We start from the raw sequence: 13,593 nt of genomic DNA, 5'->3' as shown, positions 1-13,593 counted from the left end.
GAATACACGGGCTTTATCTTAAGAAGATCCGATAAAACACCACTTTGATCGAAAGATGGGCAAAATATAAGGTTGGCTGATTGGATATTATAAGTGTAAGGCTGAGCTAAACTGCTGCTAGGTGAATAGGTAGTTTGAAAAAACTGTGCAAAGAGATCGGCCATCGCCTGATCGGTGTTCGCAGAAGAGTTCTCAAACGTAAGCAGTGGGGGAAAAGATACATGTTTACGCTTAGTGTTTACAAAGTTATAAAACTGCTTCGGATCCTGACTAACTGAATCCTGCAGCGGCGAATATAACTCCTATAACATTCTGCGTTATGCATGGTGAAATTGGACCGAGCTACTAAGTATCTTGAATAACTAACTGTACAGCCAGATAATCTATGTTTGTTTAAAAGTCTACTCATACTATTCTTTAAATTTATAAGGTGCCTTGTATACCAAGGCGGATTCGTTGAAGCGGACGGATATTTCCACGGCACGCAAGCGTCGAAAAATATGTTCAAAGTGTAATAAAATTTTTTTAATGCGATGTTTATATCCTCGCATGCCAGTAAATCAGACCAATCAAATTCCAAAATTAACTTGTTTAATTTCATAAAGTCAGCCTTACGAAAGAAACGAACTTTCTGAGATTTAACTGTAGAATTAAGGTCAAAAAAGTAATTATTTTCGATTGAAACCTCAAGAGTGGGTGATATGGATCCTCAGGGTTAGAAAGGGGCAAAGTTCTGGAAAGAGTAATTCCATCAGGATCAGAAACGAAACATAAGTCCAACAGCCGACCTAAAGAATTTCTGACGTGGTTAATTTGCCCGAGTGACATGTCAAACATGCCCTCAGGGAAGTCATGGTGGGAGTTAAGCTGTAAAGACGGTGAATTATCAACATTGGACCACATAAGTTCTGGGATATTAAAGTCACCCAGAGCTATCAGCTGGTCACCATCAGACAGACGATCGAAAACCAAACGAATAGCGGACAAATGTTGCCAGTATGTTGGCGGTTCGGACGAAGGTGGTATGTACGAACAGGTAACATACAAAGATTGATCGGACAAAGTGATTTTGATGCAAAGAAATTCAATGTCACCAAACTCTTGTGATTTTACCTCTTCAGAAGCGAATTTGGAGTCTACAGAAATTAGCACTCCTCCTCCCCTTCGCAAGGTTCTATCACATCTAAAAGTGGTGTACCTACTAGGAAAAACTTCGGAGCTTAAGATCTCCGGCTTTAACCAAGTTTCTGTAAATACAATAATATGGGATGCAAAAAAAGAACTATCAGAATACAGTTTGGGAAGTTTACTACGTAACCCTCTTGTATTCTGATAGGTAAGTGTTAATGAAGACATTAGTTTTTTGGGATTGAGGAAGAAGAGGTGGAAGGTTGATCAGTGGCCTTAACATGTGGGAGTTTTACACCCACAGGTTTGGTTATCTTTTTTTTCACCGTACTTGGCTGATGTTCTTGGACGAAAATGTTCTCTGGCCAAAAGCTGGCGGAACAGATCGTCTTGAACATCTGCAAGGGCACACGTATTTTGAAAGATGACGTGTGCCTGGTGTAAGAATATTTGAATTTTGTAATATCCACCACCTTTATGTCGGCTTTTGCTTTGGCTTTGATGTAAGCCGAGATATCAATCTCCGAAGTATCAGGGGCAAGCCGGGAAACAAAAATGTGTTTGGATGGTGGGATCACCTGCAAGGGTTTTGGTGCCGCCGTAACTAATACTGCGGCATCAGTGCGTACCGGGGGTCCGGACGGTTTATTACCCTGTTTGGTGACTGTTACAGGAGTTTGAATAATTGGGTCTGGGATCACTTGAAGCGATGCCACAGAGGACATATCGGACAATTGCTCATTGAACCCGAGACATTCGGAAGCCGAATTTTTCTCAGGTCCGGCCCTTGGGGTGGCCAGAGATATAAGCGGCTGTATATTTGTCGGCTGAGCTGGCTGAAGATTATTCGACCCGAGCACATCACTAAAAGCGGATTTCTTACGCTTTGGAGACTCATTTAGTAGTTGAAGACTACTAAACTGTGTATGGAGCGCACAGAGTTGGTCATTGAATTTTCGAAAACCACTAATCAACTCCTTGAAACCGCTTTTAGTCTGCCTCATGAACGACCTCATTTCGTCCTGAACAGCACGACAACCGTCACAGCAAAAGTGGAGTCCAGACCTACGCGAGATTGCATCCGACACTGAGGCCGTGAACCCGGCACACTTAGCGTGTAACACCTTCTCACAGAGCCAGCAATGGATGGTAGGCTGGGAAGACGAGATTGTCTTATTGCAAGACTTTAATGCACAGACCAATTTAAAATCCATAATTATTAACAAAATTTAAATAATTAATTTATTAAAAATTATTTAAAATTAAATAATTAATTTATTAAAAATTATTTAAAATTAAATAATTAATTTATTAAAAATTATTAAAAATTAAATAATTAATTTATTAAAAATTATTAAAAGAAATTAATAATTAATTTAAAAATATTATTTGATTTATTAATGAGGAACCTTGAACCACTGTACCAAGGAAACGAAAGGGGGAGATTAAAGAGAGCAGTTAGTGCAAGTTAGCAAGATTTAAAGAAATAGAGATAAGAATCTCTATTGAGCGAGAGTAGAAGCAAAAGAATAGCAACAACACCGTTGGAGATGAAGAAGCAGAGCAGGGCTATGTTTGGAAAGTAAATTAAACAAATTAATATTTTTACCTCCAAATATATCACTGCAAACGCGAAGCGATACGGATCTACGAAATTGTAATTTGTTTTTATAAATGTAAAGAAAATAAACACCGATTGTTTATAGCTTATTGCAAGTTTTACAGAAACGTAGTGCGCACAAAAAAAACACGTCCGTCCGCTTTAAGATAAAGAGAGGAGTCTTTGCCAGGCATGTAATGAGCCTTGGCATCACACTCGTCGATGCATTCTTTCCACCTTTTAATTTTCGTGTTCGGATTAGAATCCGAGACCGCGTAGGTCAGCGGTTGGTGGTCAGTGTAGACATTTATGTCTTTGACCCCATATAGGTAATGACGAAGCTTTTCTAGTGCCCAAACTATGGCTAACAGCTCCCTTTCGTTGGTAGCGTAGTTAACCTCTCTGTCCTTTAAGGTTCTAGAGATCATAGTAATGGGTCGTCCCTTTTGGGAAAGCACTACGCCAATGCCGTATGCTGAGGCATCTGTCGTTAGATCAAATGCCAATTTATAATCGGGGTTTCTGAGGATGACATCCTCAGAGGCCAGGATGTTTCGAAGCTTTTCGAAGGCCAGCCGTTGTGTCCTCTGAGAAGACGATAACATCATCGACATAGACATAGCAAAATTTGCCAATGTGCTCTCGCAGTATGTCGTCGATGGTTCTTTGGAAGATGCTGGCAGCATTCCTCAACCCGAATGACAGTCGGCGAAACTCGTATTTTCCCCCGTTTACGGAAAAGGAAGTTTTTTTACGGTCACGTTCCGCCAGTGTAATTTGGTGGTAGCCAGACTTCAAATCGAGCGTTGTGAAGTACTTGGCCTTGCCTAAATTCCCTAGTATCATAGAGATAATTGGCATGGGGTAGCGATCCGGTATTGTCCTCTCATTTAACTTTCGAAAGTCTAATACCAGCCGCATCTGACGGTTGCCAGACTCGTCGGTGCCCTTTTTGTCTACTACCCATATTGGGTTATTGTAGGGGGTTCCCGACTTCTGGATTATGCCGTTTTTTAGGACGCGGCCGTGTCTATTAAAAGCTTCATTTCTAGTCTCATAGCTACTCTTCGTCTGATGACGGGTAGCAGGGACATTCCCCTAAAAAATTAATGACGCCCGAATCATATTCCTTAATGGCGTCGTCGTCAATTTCTTGAGTCCGAATTCACCTGCGCCCTGCACGACGTGGTTAACCCTCTGCCTTTTGTGTGGGCCCGATCGATCGGACTCTGCCGGCTTCCTGTTTTGGTATGCCGGGGCTAGAGACGGCTTAAGCATCCTGGAAAGTGATGGATCAATGTCCATGAGTTCAGGGGTGCCTCCGCTGTGTGGGGCAGAGTGCACCTGTGCCTTGTACTGCTTGGTGTAGTACGAATTTTTGCGGCGTAGGTGCCTGACGGTGTTCTTGTGCTTTTGGATATTGTTTTTTATTCTTGTCCTCCTGGCTTCTGGCAAACGAAGCCGCGAAGGAGTACCTTTCGTGGTTAGATTCTATTTCTGGTGCCAAAGAGAGGGCTGGAGGCATATCTTTCGGCTTTGCGAAAAGAGGACATCCGTAAGGCTACGCTTAAGTCCCGAGATAAATACTCGAAGTGCGTCGTCCCGGAATATGTCACACAAAACCTTTTCCGCCGAGGCTTCGTACGACATGGTGGCTTTGTTGGTGAGCCATTTCAGTTTTTTCTCGACCTCGTCATAGTACTGCAGTAGGGTCATATTTCCCTGCCTGAGAGTACCCATCTCCTGCTCGATAACGTGAATCTGACGCTTATCACTGTACGTAAAGTCGAGTCGATTTATAATCGCGTCGAAATTCAGCACAGTGCCAAACGAGGATAGCACGGCATCAGCAGGGCCTCTTATTTTAATCCTAATAATTATGACGGTCTGATAATGGCGAGAGCTATTAACATAGTTCCTAAAAATATAATATGCGGCTACCGCCGCTTGCCGCCAGGAAACGTATGCTTCCTGCGCTCCCGTAAATTCGGGCAGGCACTTGACGGCATCTAGGGGCTCGTCACATTTGACGTTGTCCCTAATTTTTATTTCTCATAGGCTTTGATTTGGGGAGCTTCTGCTTGCGCGGGAGCGATTTGCACTGCGTTGACCTGTTCGGTCAGCCGCTGTATAGCCAGGCGAAATTCGATTTCCCTACGTTGGCTTTCGATTTTGGCTTCTTGAACGGCATATTGAACGGCCACCTGTATGGTGGCTGTCATTTGTTCCATGCTGAAAGCCATTTTCGCGTGTATGAGTACTCTAGCGTTTGCGCTTTTTGGGGTGGAAGATCTGGCCGGTCTTTCGGACTCGGACTCAGAATCACTGGAGAATTGTCTTACGCTTCTATATCGTCGGAAGGGATTGCTCATGTAAAGCCGTAGTTATGTATAAAACCCGAGAAAAAAAAAACAAATTCATGCTCGAATTGCATGCCCACAGAGGGGATTGGCAGGAAGAGGGGGCTCGCGAGGGCTGAGCCGTCGTTTTAGTTATGTGTGTGGGCTCGTCGAACTGCACTATTGTTTTGCCAATTAGAGGCAAGGTGAGAGGTATGCGGGGACTGAGCCTCCGCTATGACACAAAGATAAAAATAATAATAACAAAGTGCCACACACTGCATGCGCGGCCGCATCGTATTCCCAAAAATGGAGTGGGGAAAAAAAACGGAAAGGAAAAATAAATAACCAAGACTGTGCAGCTAATACAAAGAATTTTTGTGTAACAAAAGAGACATATAAAAGCTGAATTAAATGCATACTATTATATCAATTATTTTTGATTGGAAATTAAATTTGGAGTTTGTGACTTTTTGTCTTGGTTAAGAATTTTCTATTCTGCAACTTTTACGTTGTTGTATAAAAATGTTTATTTATTTATTCATACCGAAGGCCGTCAGCCAACGGGTACTACAGGGGGAGAAACGCATGATTTCATGTGCCGTAACTGTGTACACCTCTGGTAGTGCGACTATACTCTCCACGTGAGGGCGGCTGGTAACAGGTCCCGGTAAGGTCATGTCTCTGCCGAGGACGCTGGCGAATCGTAGTCGGGCGGGGAGAAGAACACTCCCTTCCTCAAATCACCCCAATCCAAGGTGGGAGTGCACGGACGTTAATATGCGGACTCTGGGGGACCGGCCGACCCCTCAGTTTCAATCAGGCTTATCATGATAAGCGGGCTATGTCATGATGGACGAACCCCTTCCCGCCTACTCGTGGGTCCAAAAATGAATCTAAACAAAAATACTAACAAAAATAGTGGAGAACGGAACTCCCCAAGAAAGTCCGTAAATGGGATCATGGATCCGTCAATCTCCAAGGCAAATAGAGGCCAAAGAGATGCTGGGATGGCGAAGCTCCCCACTGAGGGACAACGTCCGGAGGTGAGCTGCGCCGGTGTAGGGGGAGATGCCAAAGCACCGACCCCCAAAACGGGGCCCACTATGGGACCACCGAACGGTGTGGGAGGCAAGACCCCAGGGTCGAGCTCCTCTCGCACCGGCGGCACCCCTAAGGAAGGCACCGGTCCGGCGACGGCTGGCCCCTTGCAGCGGAAGGGCTCCTACAAGGATAGGAGGAGAGCGGCCTTCATTCTCATGAGGGCAGACCCATCGGCGGAATCCAACCCCGACCAGGCTGAGATCACAAAGTGGGCGAGGGAAATCCTGCCTGACTTTCAGCCAGCAAAAGCGGGTGTGAGACTGGATCCGAAGAAGCCGATAGAAGTAGGCGACTCTGCCAAGGATAGAGCACAAAGTGCGAAGAGGCAGAGGTCGACGGACGGTGGAGCGCCCCTAGCAAAGAAAAAAAAGGTGCAGACGCAACAGAGTAACAGATCCTTCACAGAGGTTACTAAGGGCAGGACCATCATTGGGGTCGTTGACAACGGCTCAAAAGATGGCCTGATTCCCAAGGAGCTTTGGCGGAGGGTGGTGAACGAGCTGCATGGGCGCTTCAAGGAGGAGATGCTCAAGAACGGAGCACCTCCACCGGACTGCGAAGACGCAGGGTGGTACCAAGGTAGCATCAAGGTGATAGCGTGCCAAGATGCGAGGTCTGTGAGCCTTTACAAGCGCATGATTGCGTCGCTTGGAGAGGTTTACCAGACTGGCTCCTGGGAGGCGGTGGACTGGGACAAGATCCCCAGCAAACCGAGGGCCCGCGTATGTCTGACAGAGAAGCCGGCGGACCCTGCTACCATACTGGCCATGCTAAAAATGTGCAATCCCATACTCCCTACGGCGGACTGGAGAGTCGCCAAGGTGGAGGATGCAGTGGGACTAAGAAGGCAGGTCGTCCTCACTCTAAATGAGGAGACTGCTAGGATCCTGGAGGGTGCTGGTAGCCGTATTAAGTACGGGTTCGAGCACGTAGCAGTGAGGATCTACAAGTCGGATGCGAAGAATAAGCCAGGTGACCTGGCAAGGGCTCTTGGGGGCGTCGGCATGAAGGAGGACTCACTGCTAGGCTCCGACACCGAGGCTGAGGTTACTGTGGTGGAAAATCTAAAGGATGTCTCTGACATTCCTGCAGATAAATCTTCATCACGGTAAGGTGGCATCCTCCGCCCCCCTGCTCCATCTCGCAGAGAGTGGAGCTGACGTGGCCCTCATCCAAGAACCTTGGATCCATGGATACAGGATTCTCGGTTTGGGGGCGTCGGATTTCAGGCTGTACACAGCCGATGTAACAGGTAAAAAGCGAGCATGCATTCTCGCAAAAAAGAGCCATAACATTTTCTTGCTACCAATAGAAGGCAAAGGCGGCCATCTAAGAATATGCTCGGCATATATGGGTCATGACCAAACACGACCCCCACCGCACTCGCTACTTAGGCGGCTAGTGGAAGACAGCGAGAGAAGAATAATTGACCTACTAATAGGATGCGATGCCAACGCTCATCATAGTCAGTGGGGAAGCACGGACACAATTGAGAGGGGTGAGTCAATCTTCGATTTTATCCTCAGCTCTAAGCTTCTAGTGGGTAACAGAGGTTCAGAACCCACCTTCGTCGTCAAATACAGGAGAGAGGTTCTTGACATTACACTATTCTCGCACTCCCTGGCTGATGCAATCACCAGCTGGAGAGTCCTAGACAAACACTCCTTTTCAGACCACCGCTACATTGAGGTAGTCGTAAATTTTGAAAACGTCACCAAGCAAGCAGTTCGAAACCCTAGGAAGGCAAACTGGGAGCTCTATAAAAAGATACTCGAGAGATCCCTAGGTGAACCACCTTCAGAGTATATCGAGTCCTACGAGGGCCTCAACGCCATGGTAGGAAAGCTTACTGCGACGAGCGCAAAAGCATACCATAGGGCCTGGCCCAAGAAAAGATTAGGTAGCAGCAGATCGAAGAAGCCTCCTTCAAGAAAAATGCACGTAAGGCCTTTAACCACGCGCACCGTACCAACACAGATGACGCGTGGGAGGCCTATAAAGCTGAACTCAGGCGGTATAACAAAGAATTGCGTAAGGCAAAGAGGGTTGCCTGGGCCAATTTCTGCACCAATATCCAGGAGACATCAAAAGCCGCCCGCCTAAGAAAGATTCTCTCTACTACAGCCCCCATCGTAGGCTATATTAAGAACACGGATGGGCGGTGGACAACCTCAAGCCAGGAATCCCTGGAGACCCTTGTCAACGCACACTTCCCGGGTTGCTCATCGGAAGAAACAACCCAGGAGATGCGTAGCCAGGGCCATCAGGGCCTACTCAACTACCTACTTAGTGACAGAAATCTTAAGTGGGCAATAGAAAGCTTTAAACCCTTCAAATCTCCGGGCCCAGACGGTATTATACCGGCTCAGTTATCCAGGGCCGGTATTAACCTAAGGAAATGGATCAAGAAAATCTTCAGTACAGTCTTCACTACTGGTATGGTACCAAAGGCGTGGCTGTGCACGAATGTTGTATTCATACCCAAGGCGGGCAAACCATCTCACTGCACCCCCAAGGACTACAGACCTATAAGTCTTTCATCCTTCCTCCTCAAGACTATGGAAAGACTTCTGAGTCTCCATCTTCAACTAACCATTAACCCTAGGGACATCTCATGCTCTCAGCATGCTTACAAAAGGGGCCGATCAACAGAAACAGCCCTGCACGAAATCACTATGATCGCTGAACGAGCGATCAACTTTAAGGAATACGCACTTGTTGCTTTTCTAGACATAGAAGGGGCCTTCAACAACATCTTGTCGTGCTCAATCATTGATGCACTAACGGGACTTGGAATAGACGACCGATCAATTGACCTAATACGGCAGATCCTGGTCAACAGGAGTGTCGAGGCTACTCTTGGAGGTTCGACAATTCGAAGATACGTCAAGAGGGGCACCCCGCAAGGAGGGGTATTCTCACCACTACTCTGGAACGTGGCGGTTAATAGCCTACTACGATCCTTGGAGGGTGGCGGCTGTAAGATCATTGCGTGCGTGGACGATGTTGCTATTGCCTTCGTAGGGAAATACCCGCAAACGCTATGCGACCTAATGTCGGCCTGGGCGCAAAGGAACGGGCTCTAAGGCTTCTGAAACTTCTAGGGGAATCACTAGTTCTTAGCGATAGTGCGAAGTACCTAGGCATCACTCTAGACAGGAAACTGGACTGGAAGCTAAACACCGCAGATAGAACTAACTTAGTTGAACTTAGTTCAACTAGTTTGCATAGAAACGGACAGACGGACATGCTCATATCGACTCAGGAGGTGATCCTGGACAAGAATATATATACTTTATAGGGTCGGAGATGGCTCCTTCACTGCGTTGCACGTTTTGACCAAAATTATAATACCCTCTGCAAGGGTATAAAAATTAGAGTAAACAAAAATCAACCCATAATAAAGATTTTCCTGCTTGGAATCGAACCCACGACCTTACGATTAACAGGCAGATACCTTAATCATTAAACCATGGGGTTAAGGTATACCGTTAAAAATATTTAGAATGACAAGAAAATATTAGCGATTAATAACTTATATCGAATATGCGTAATTTCGAACTCTAGGAGCAGCAGATTACTTCGCCTACTTTGTTTTGACGTTCGAAGGGCAAACCTTATTGAATTGTTTTTGTTTTTCGAATGAAACGTAAGCAAATAGTGGCAATAAATCTGGCAGGCAATTTTCAAAAATAAATTTTACTTAAAAGATATTCCTAAGTAAAGTAAAGTAAAGATATTATTATAAAAAGTAAAGATATTCCTAACACATTTAAAAAACAAGAAAGGAAAGCTAACTTCGGGCGGAGCCTAAATTTATATACCCTTGCAGTTGAGTTGCAGTCCGCTAAGCGGCGCCAAGCATCTTATATTATTAGATAAATAGCGGATCGTATATAGACGGCCGATCCTTATGAAATTTGTCCGTCCGTTTCTACGCAAACTAGTCTCTCAGTTCTAAACCTATCTTTGAGTTGCAGGCAGTATATAAGTTGGAACGGCCGGGATCGGTCGACTATATCCTATAGCTGCCATATAACTGATTGATCGGAAATGCCATAACTTCGTTGTTTTTCAAGTTAAAAGGATGGTACTGCATTCTAATTTGGGCAAACTTATACGATCTGCCAAATTTCTTAAGGATCGGACGTCTATATCCTATAGCTGCCATATATCCTATAACTGAACGATCGGACTCATCCTTTCTTTTTTTAAAGGCGACTAGAGCTGTTTCCAACATTTTTTTTAGAAAATTTATATAATAGTGAAATTCTCAAAGTGATCGGACAACTATATACGATCCGATGTATACCCAATATATCAGCTGATACATAACTTCAAGGGTATATCAACTTTTTCTTTTTTCTTACATGTGCCGATAAGAATATTTTCTAATCTCGTCAAGTAGTTTTTATACCCTTGCAGAGGGTATTATAATTTTGTCTTTATAATATAGCTGCCATATAACCGATTGATCGAAATTTCAATAACTTTGCTGTTTTTTAAGTTAGAGAGTTATGACTCTCCACACACTAAATAGAATAACATCACAATTTTCCATCAAATACTAGAGTACAGGGTTAGTGGAGCAGAGACCATTCTGGTTTTAACACGGGAGGGCTCTGAGTTCAAATTCTGATTGAGAAAATTGTTTTTTTTTTACCTTCAATCCTTTTAATTTTTTTTATTTCTTTTACTCTTTCTGTACCGGATTTTTTGAGTTGTTTATTTCAAGACATTCAAATATATAGAACAAAAAATATTTTTTTATATTTTTTAAATCAATTACACAGTGTTACAAAAATGACAAAAGTGAATGAACTTTTGAAGTGACATAGTAGGAATTGTTCATTGGGTCGAGTATATCACAAAACCATTTTTGAAATATTTCTAACACGCTCGCTAGGTTGAATTGACTTTTTTTGGGAAAAGCGTTATAACTTCACCAATTTTCATTATTTTTTGATAAAATTTGTCTCATTTTATTCAGAATTAATGAGACAACATTGATATGTGGCAAAAATGACAGAATTTTTGTAAGTTGTACCGAAAAACTGGCATCAAAATCCGAAAAACACGAACAAAAGTCGAAAACTTCAGTTTCAGATGTAAAAATTTTGTTCTTTTTGTTTAACAAAATCAAAGATATATTTTTTTTTAAAAAGCTACAACATTTCACTATTAAAAAACACCAAAAATTTTGAAATCGGTTGAAAAAAACGCGTTCAGGAATTTTTAAGCGCAAACAAGTCCCGAAAAAACGGTTTTTTAACCATAAATCAAGATTTTGAGGGTGTTAGAAATATTTCAAAAATGGTTTTGTGATATACTCGACCCAATGAACAATTCCTACTATGTCACTTCAAAAGTTCAGAATCACTGTTACACTGTGTTATTTAGGTTTAGTTTTAAAAGGGTAAGTACGGTTGTTTGTCCATACAACGGTTTGCTTATGCAACGTAATTATTGGCGACTTAGACTCGCGTCAGTTACCGAGAACGTGATCTTTTATAAGATGCTTAATAACATATTTCAGCTCACTGCATTTTCGGCTTTGGTTCTCCTTAGACAATACATCGCCTTGTTTTACACAAAGCTTTAAAGAAAGCTACGGGAAGCCTTGCCCATAATTAAACGAGCTTATTAGACCTCCCCACTAGCACTCTCTCGCACACCTCAAATACAATTAGAAACAAGAAGGGAGACCGTACTTCGGGCTGAACCGAAGTTGATGTACCATTGCAGTTTTATTTTAAGATATAATCGCAAATATAAGTTATTTTTTATGGATCCTTGTGAGAATTTAATTATAAATTAGATAAGAAAATTTGTTTTTAGCCTTATACTTTCTTGTTATTAATGTTAAAATATAAAAATTTTAAAAATAATTGTTAAAAGAGAAAGCGCAACATAAAACGCAAAGACAATTCAAAAGCAAAACCAGAAAGGTAAGCTAACTTTGGGCGGAGCCGAAGTTGATATACCCTTGCAGTTAAGGTTGTTCCATTTCCGATCGTTCAGTTATAAGCCGTCTATAGGATATAGTCGGCGGATCCTTATAAAATTTGGCAGATGGGATTATATTGCCCAAAATGAAATCCGTAGAAAGTCCCATCATTTTAACTTAAAAGGCAACACCAAAATTATGCCAATTCCGATCGTTCTATGAAAGATAGAGGATGTAGTCGGCCGATCCTTAAAAAATTTTGTAGATAAGATACTTTGGGTCAAAAGTCCCAACCATCTAACTTGAAAAACAAAGAAGTTATGGCAGTAGAATGCTGTACTGAATCGAAAACATGTGGGTGTTATGTATACTTTGTGGTATCCAGTTAGTAAAAGCAAATATTCGTACACCTCTATTACTTTTCGCTTTACCACATCGTTAAAAAAACCTGGTTGCGAAGGGGCTTAATGTCGGTATTCACCCTGAGATCGACGGGTCGTCTTTACCCACGGTGCGTAGGAGGTTTCGGGGGCGTGCACTTCTCGTGTTGCTCGGTTCTAAGCTCGTCGGAACGATGAGGGTTCTTCCTAGCTTCCTACATAACACCACTCTACTCTAATAATTATTTAAGTGAACTTCACTGTTCGTTAATGATCGGGCCAATATTTGAATTGAGACCTGTTGGAAACGGACGGAGGCGGGATGTATTGAGCATTAGGAAAACTTTCGCTTGATCAGGGTGGCTGAGATGTTATACGCTCCCCTGGTCTTTACCCTCCCTGCCTTGATACCTCGACGTGAATCTATTTGGTATCCCTAGAATAATGCACTCTACAGACTTCGGAAAACTCCTGAAAACTTCATCACCATAAGCCCCAGACCCAGATAATACTCTTCTATTCCATTAAAATCAAAAATCAAAACACACTTCATACGCCTTTGCGCCATATAAAAAAAAGAAAATTCAAAAAGAAACTAAGGGAATCAAAATTAATGAACAAATGAAATAATACTACAAATTCATCTTACTTTAATCTAGCCTATCTGTCATATATACCAATCACATAACCAGTCACAGCTTTGATACTTCTCACATCCTAGTTCGTGATTGCTTTTCTCGGGGTCTTTTGCTGAGTTCGGGTCGCTATGGGAGGTGTGCGGAGTGGAAGAATAGGATCGGTGGATCTGCGAGATCACGTGGTTACGAGTTCATGTTACCCCGGCACAAGGATGAGTGAGTCCCAAGCTTGGCTGCTGTGGTAACAACTGCTTTAGCCTACTCTGCTTATGGCTCTGTTACGTCATCAGTTGGGGTTAGGTTGCACGTGTACTCGACCTCTTACACTCGATCTTTTCCCACTCCTTTTTCCCTCATTTCCTTCCTTTCCGACCGGTTGCCTTTGATTCTGCCAGTGGCAACTTGCCACGCTACGCGACGTGCGCGAGGCTAACCGGCCGGTGGAGATCATACTTCA

At 43.3% G+C, this 13,593-nt stretch overlaps 1 protein-coding gene across 13 annotated transcripts in view; it reads right to left on the bottom strand.

The window, feature by feature from the left end:
- LOC6501778 (protein unc-13 homolog B) overlaps positions 1 to 13,593 on the bottom strand; it is a 279,574-nt gene that overhangs the window by 105,889 nt on the left and 160,092 nt on the right. The gene's annotated exons all lie outside the window — the stretch shown is intronic.

The sequence above is a fragment of the Drosophila ananassae genome (genome assembly GCF_017639315.1).
Source record: "Drosophila ananassae strain 14024-0371.13 chromosome 4 unlocalized genomic scaffold, ASM1763931v2 tig00000054, whole genome shotgun sequence".
NCBI lineage: Eukaryota > Metazoa > Arthropoda > Insecta > Diptera > Drosophilidae > Drosophila > Drosophila ananassae.
Note: the sequence above shows the minus strand (reverse complement) of the source record. Positions and strands in the feature narration are given on the sequence as shown.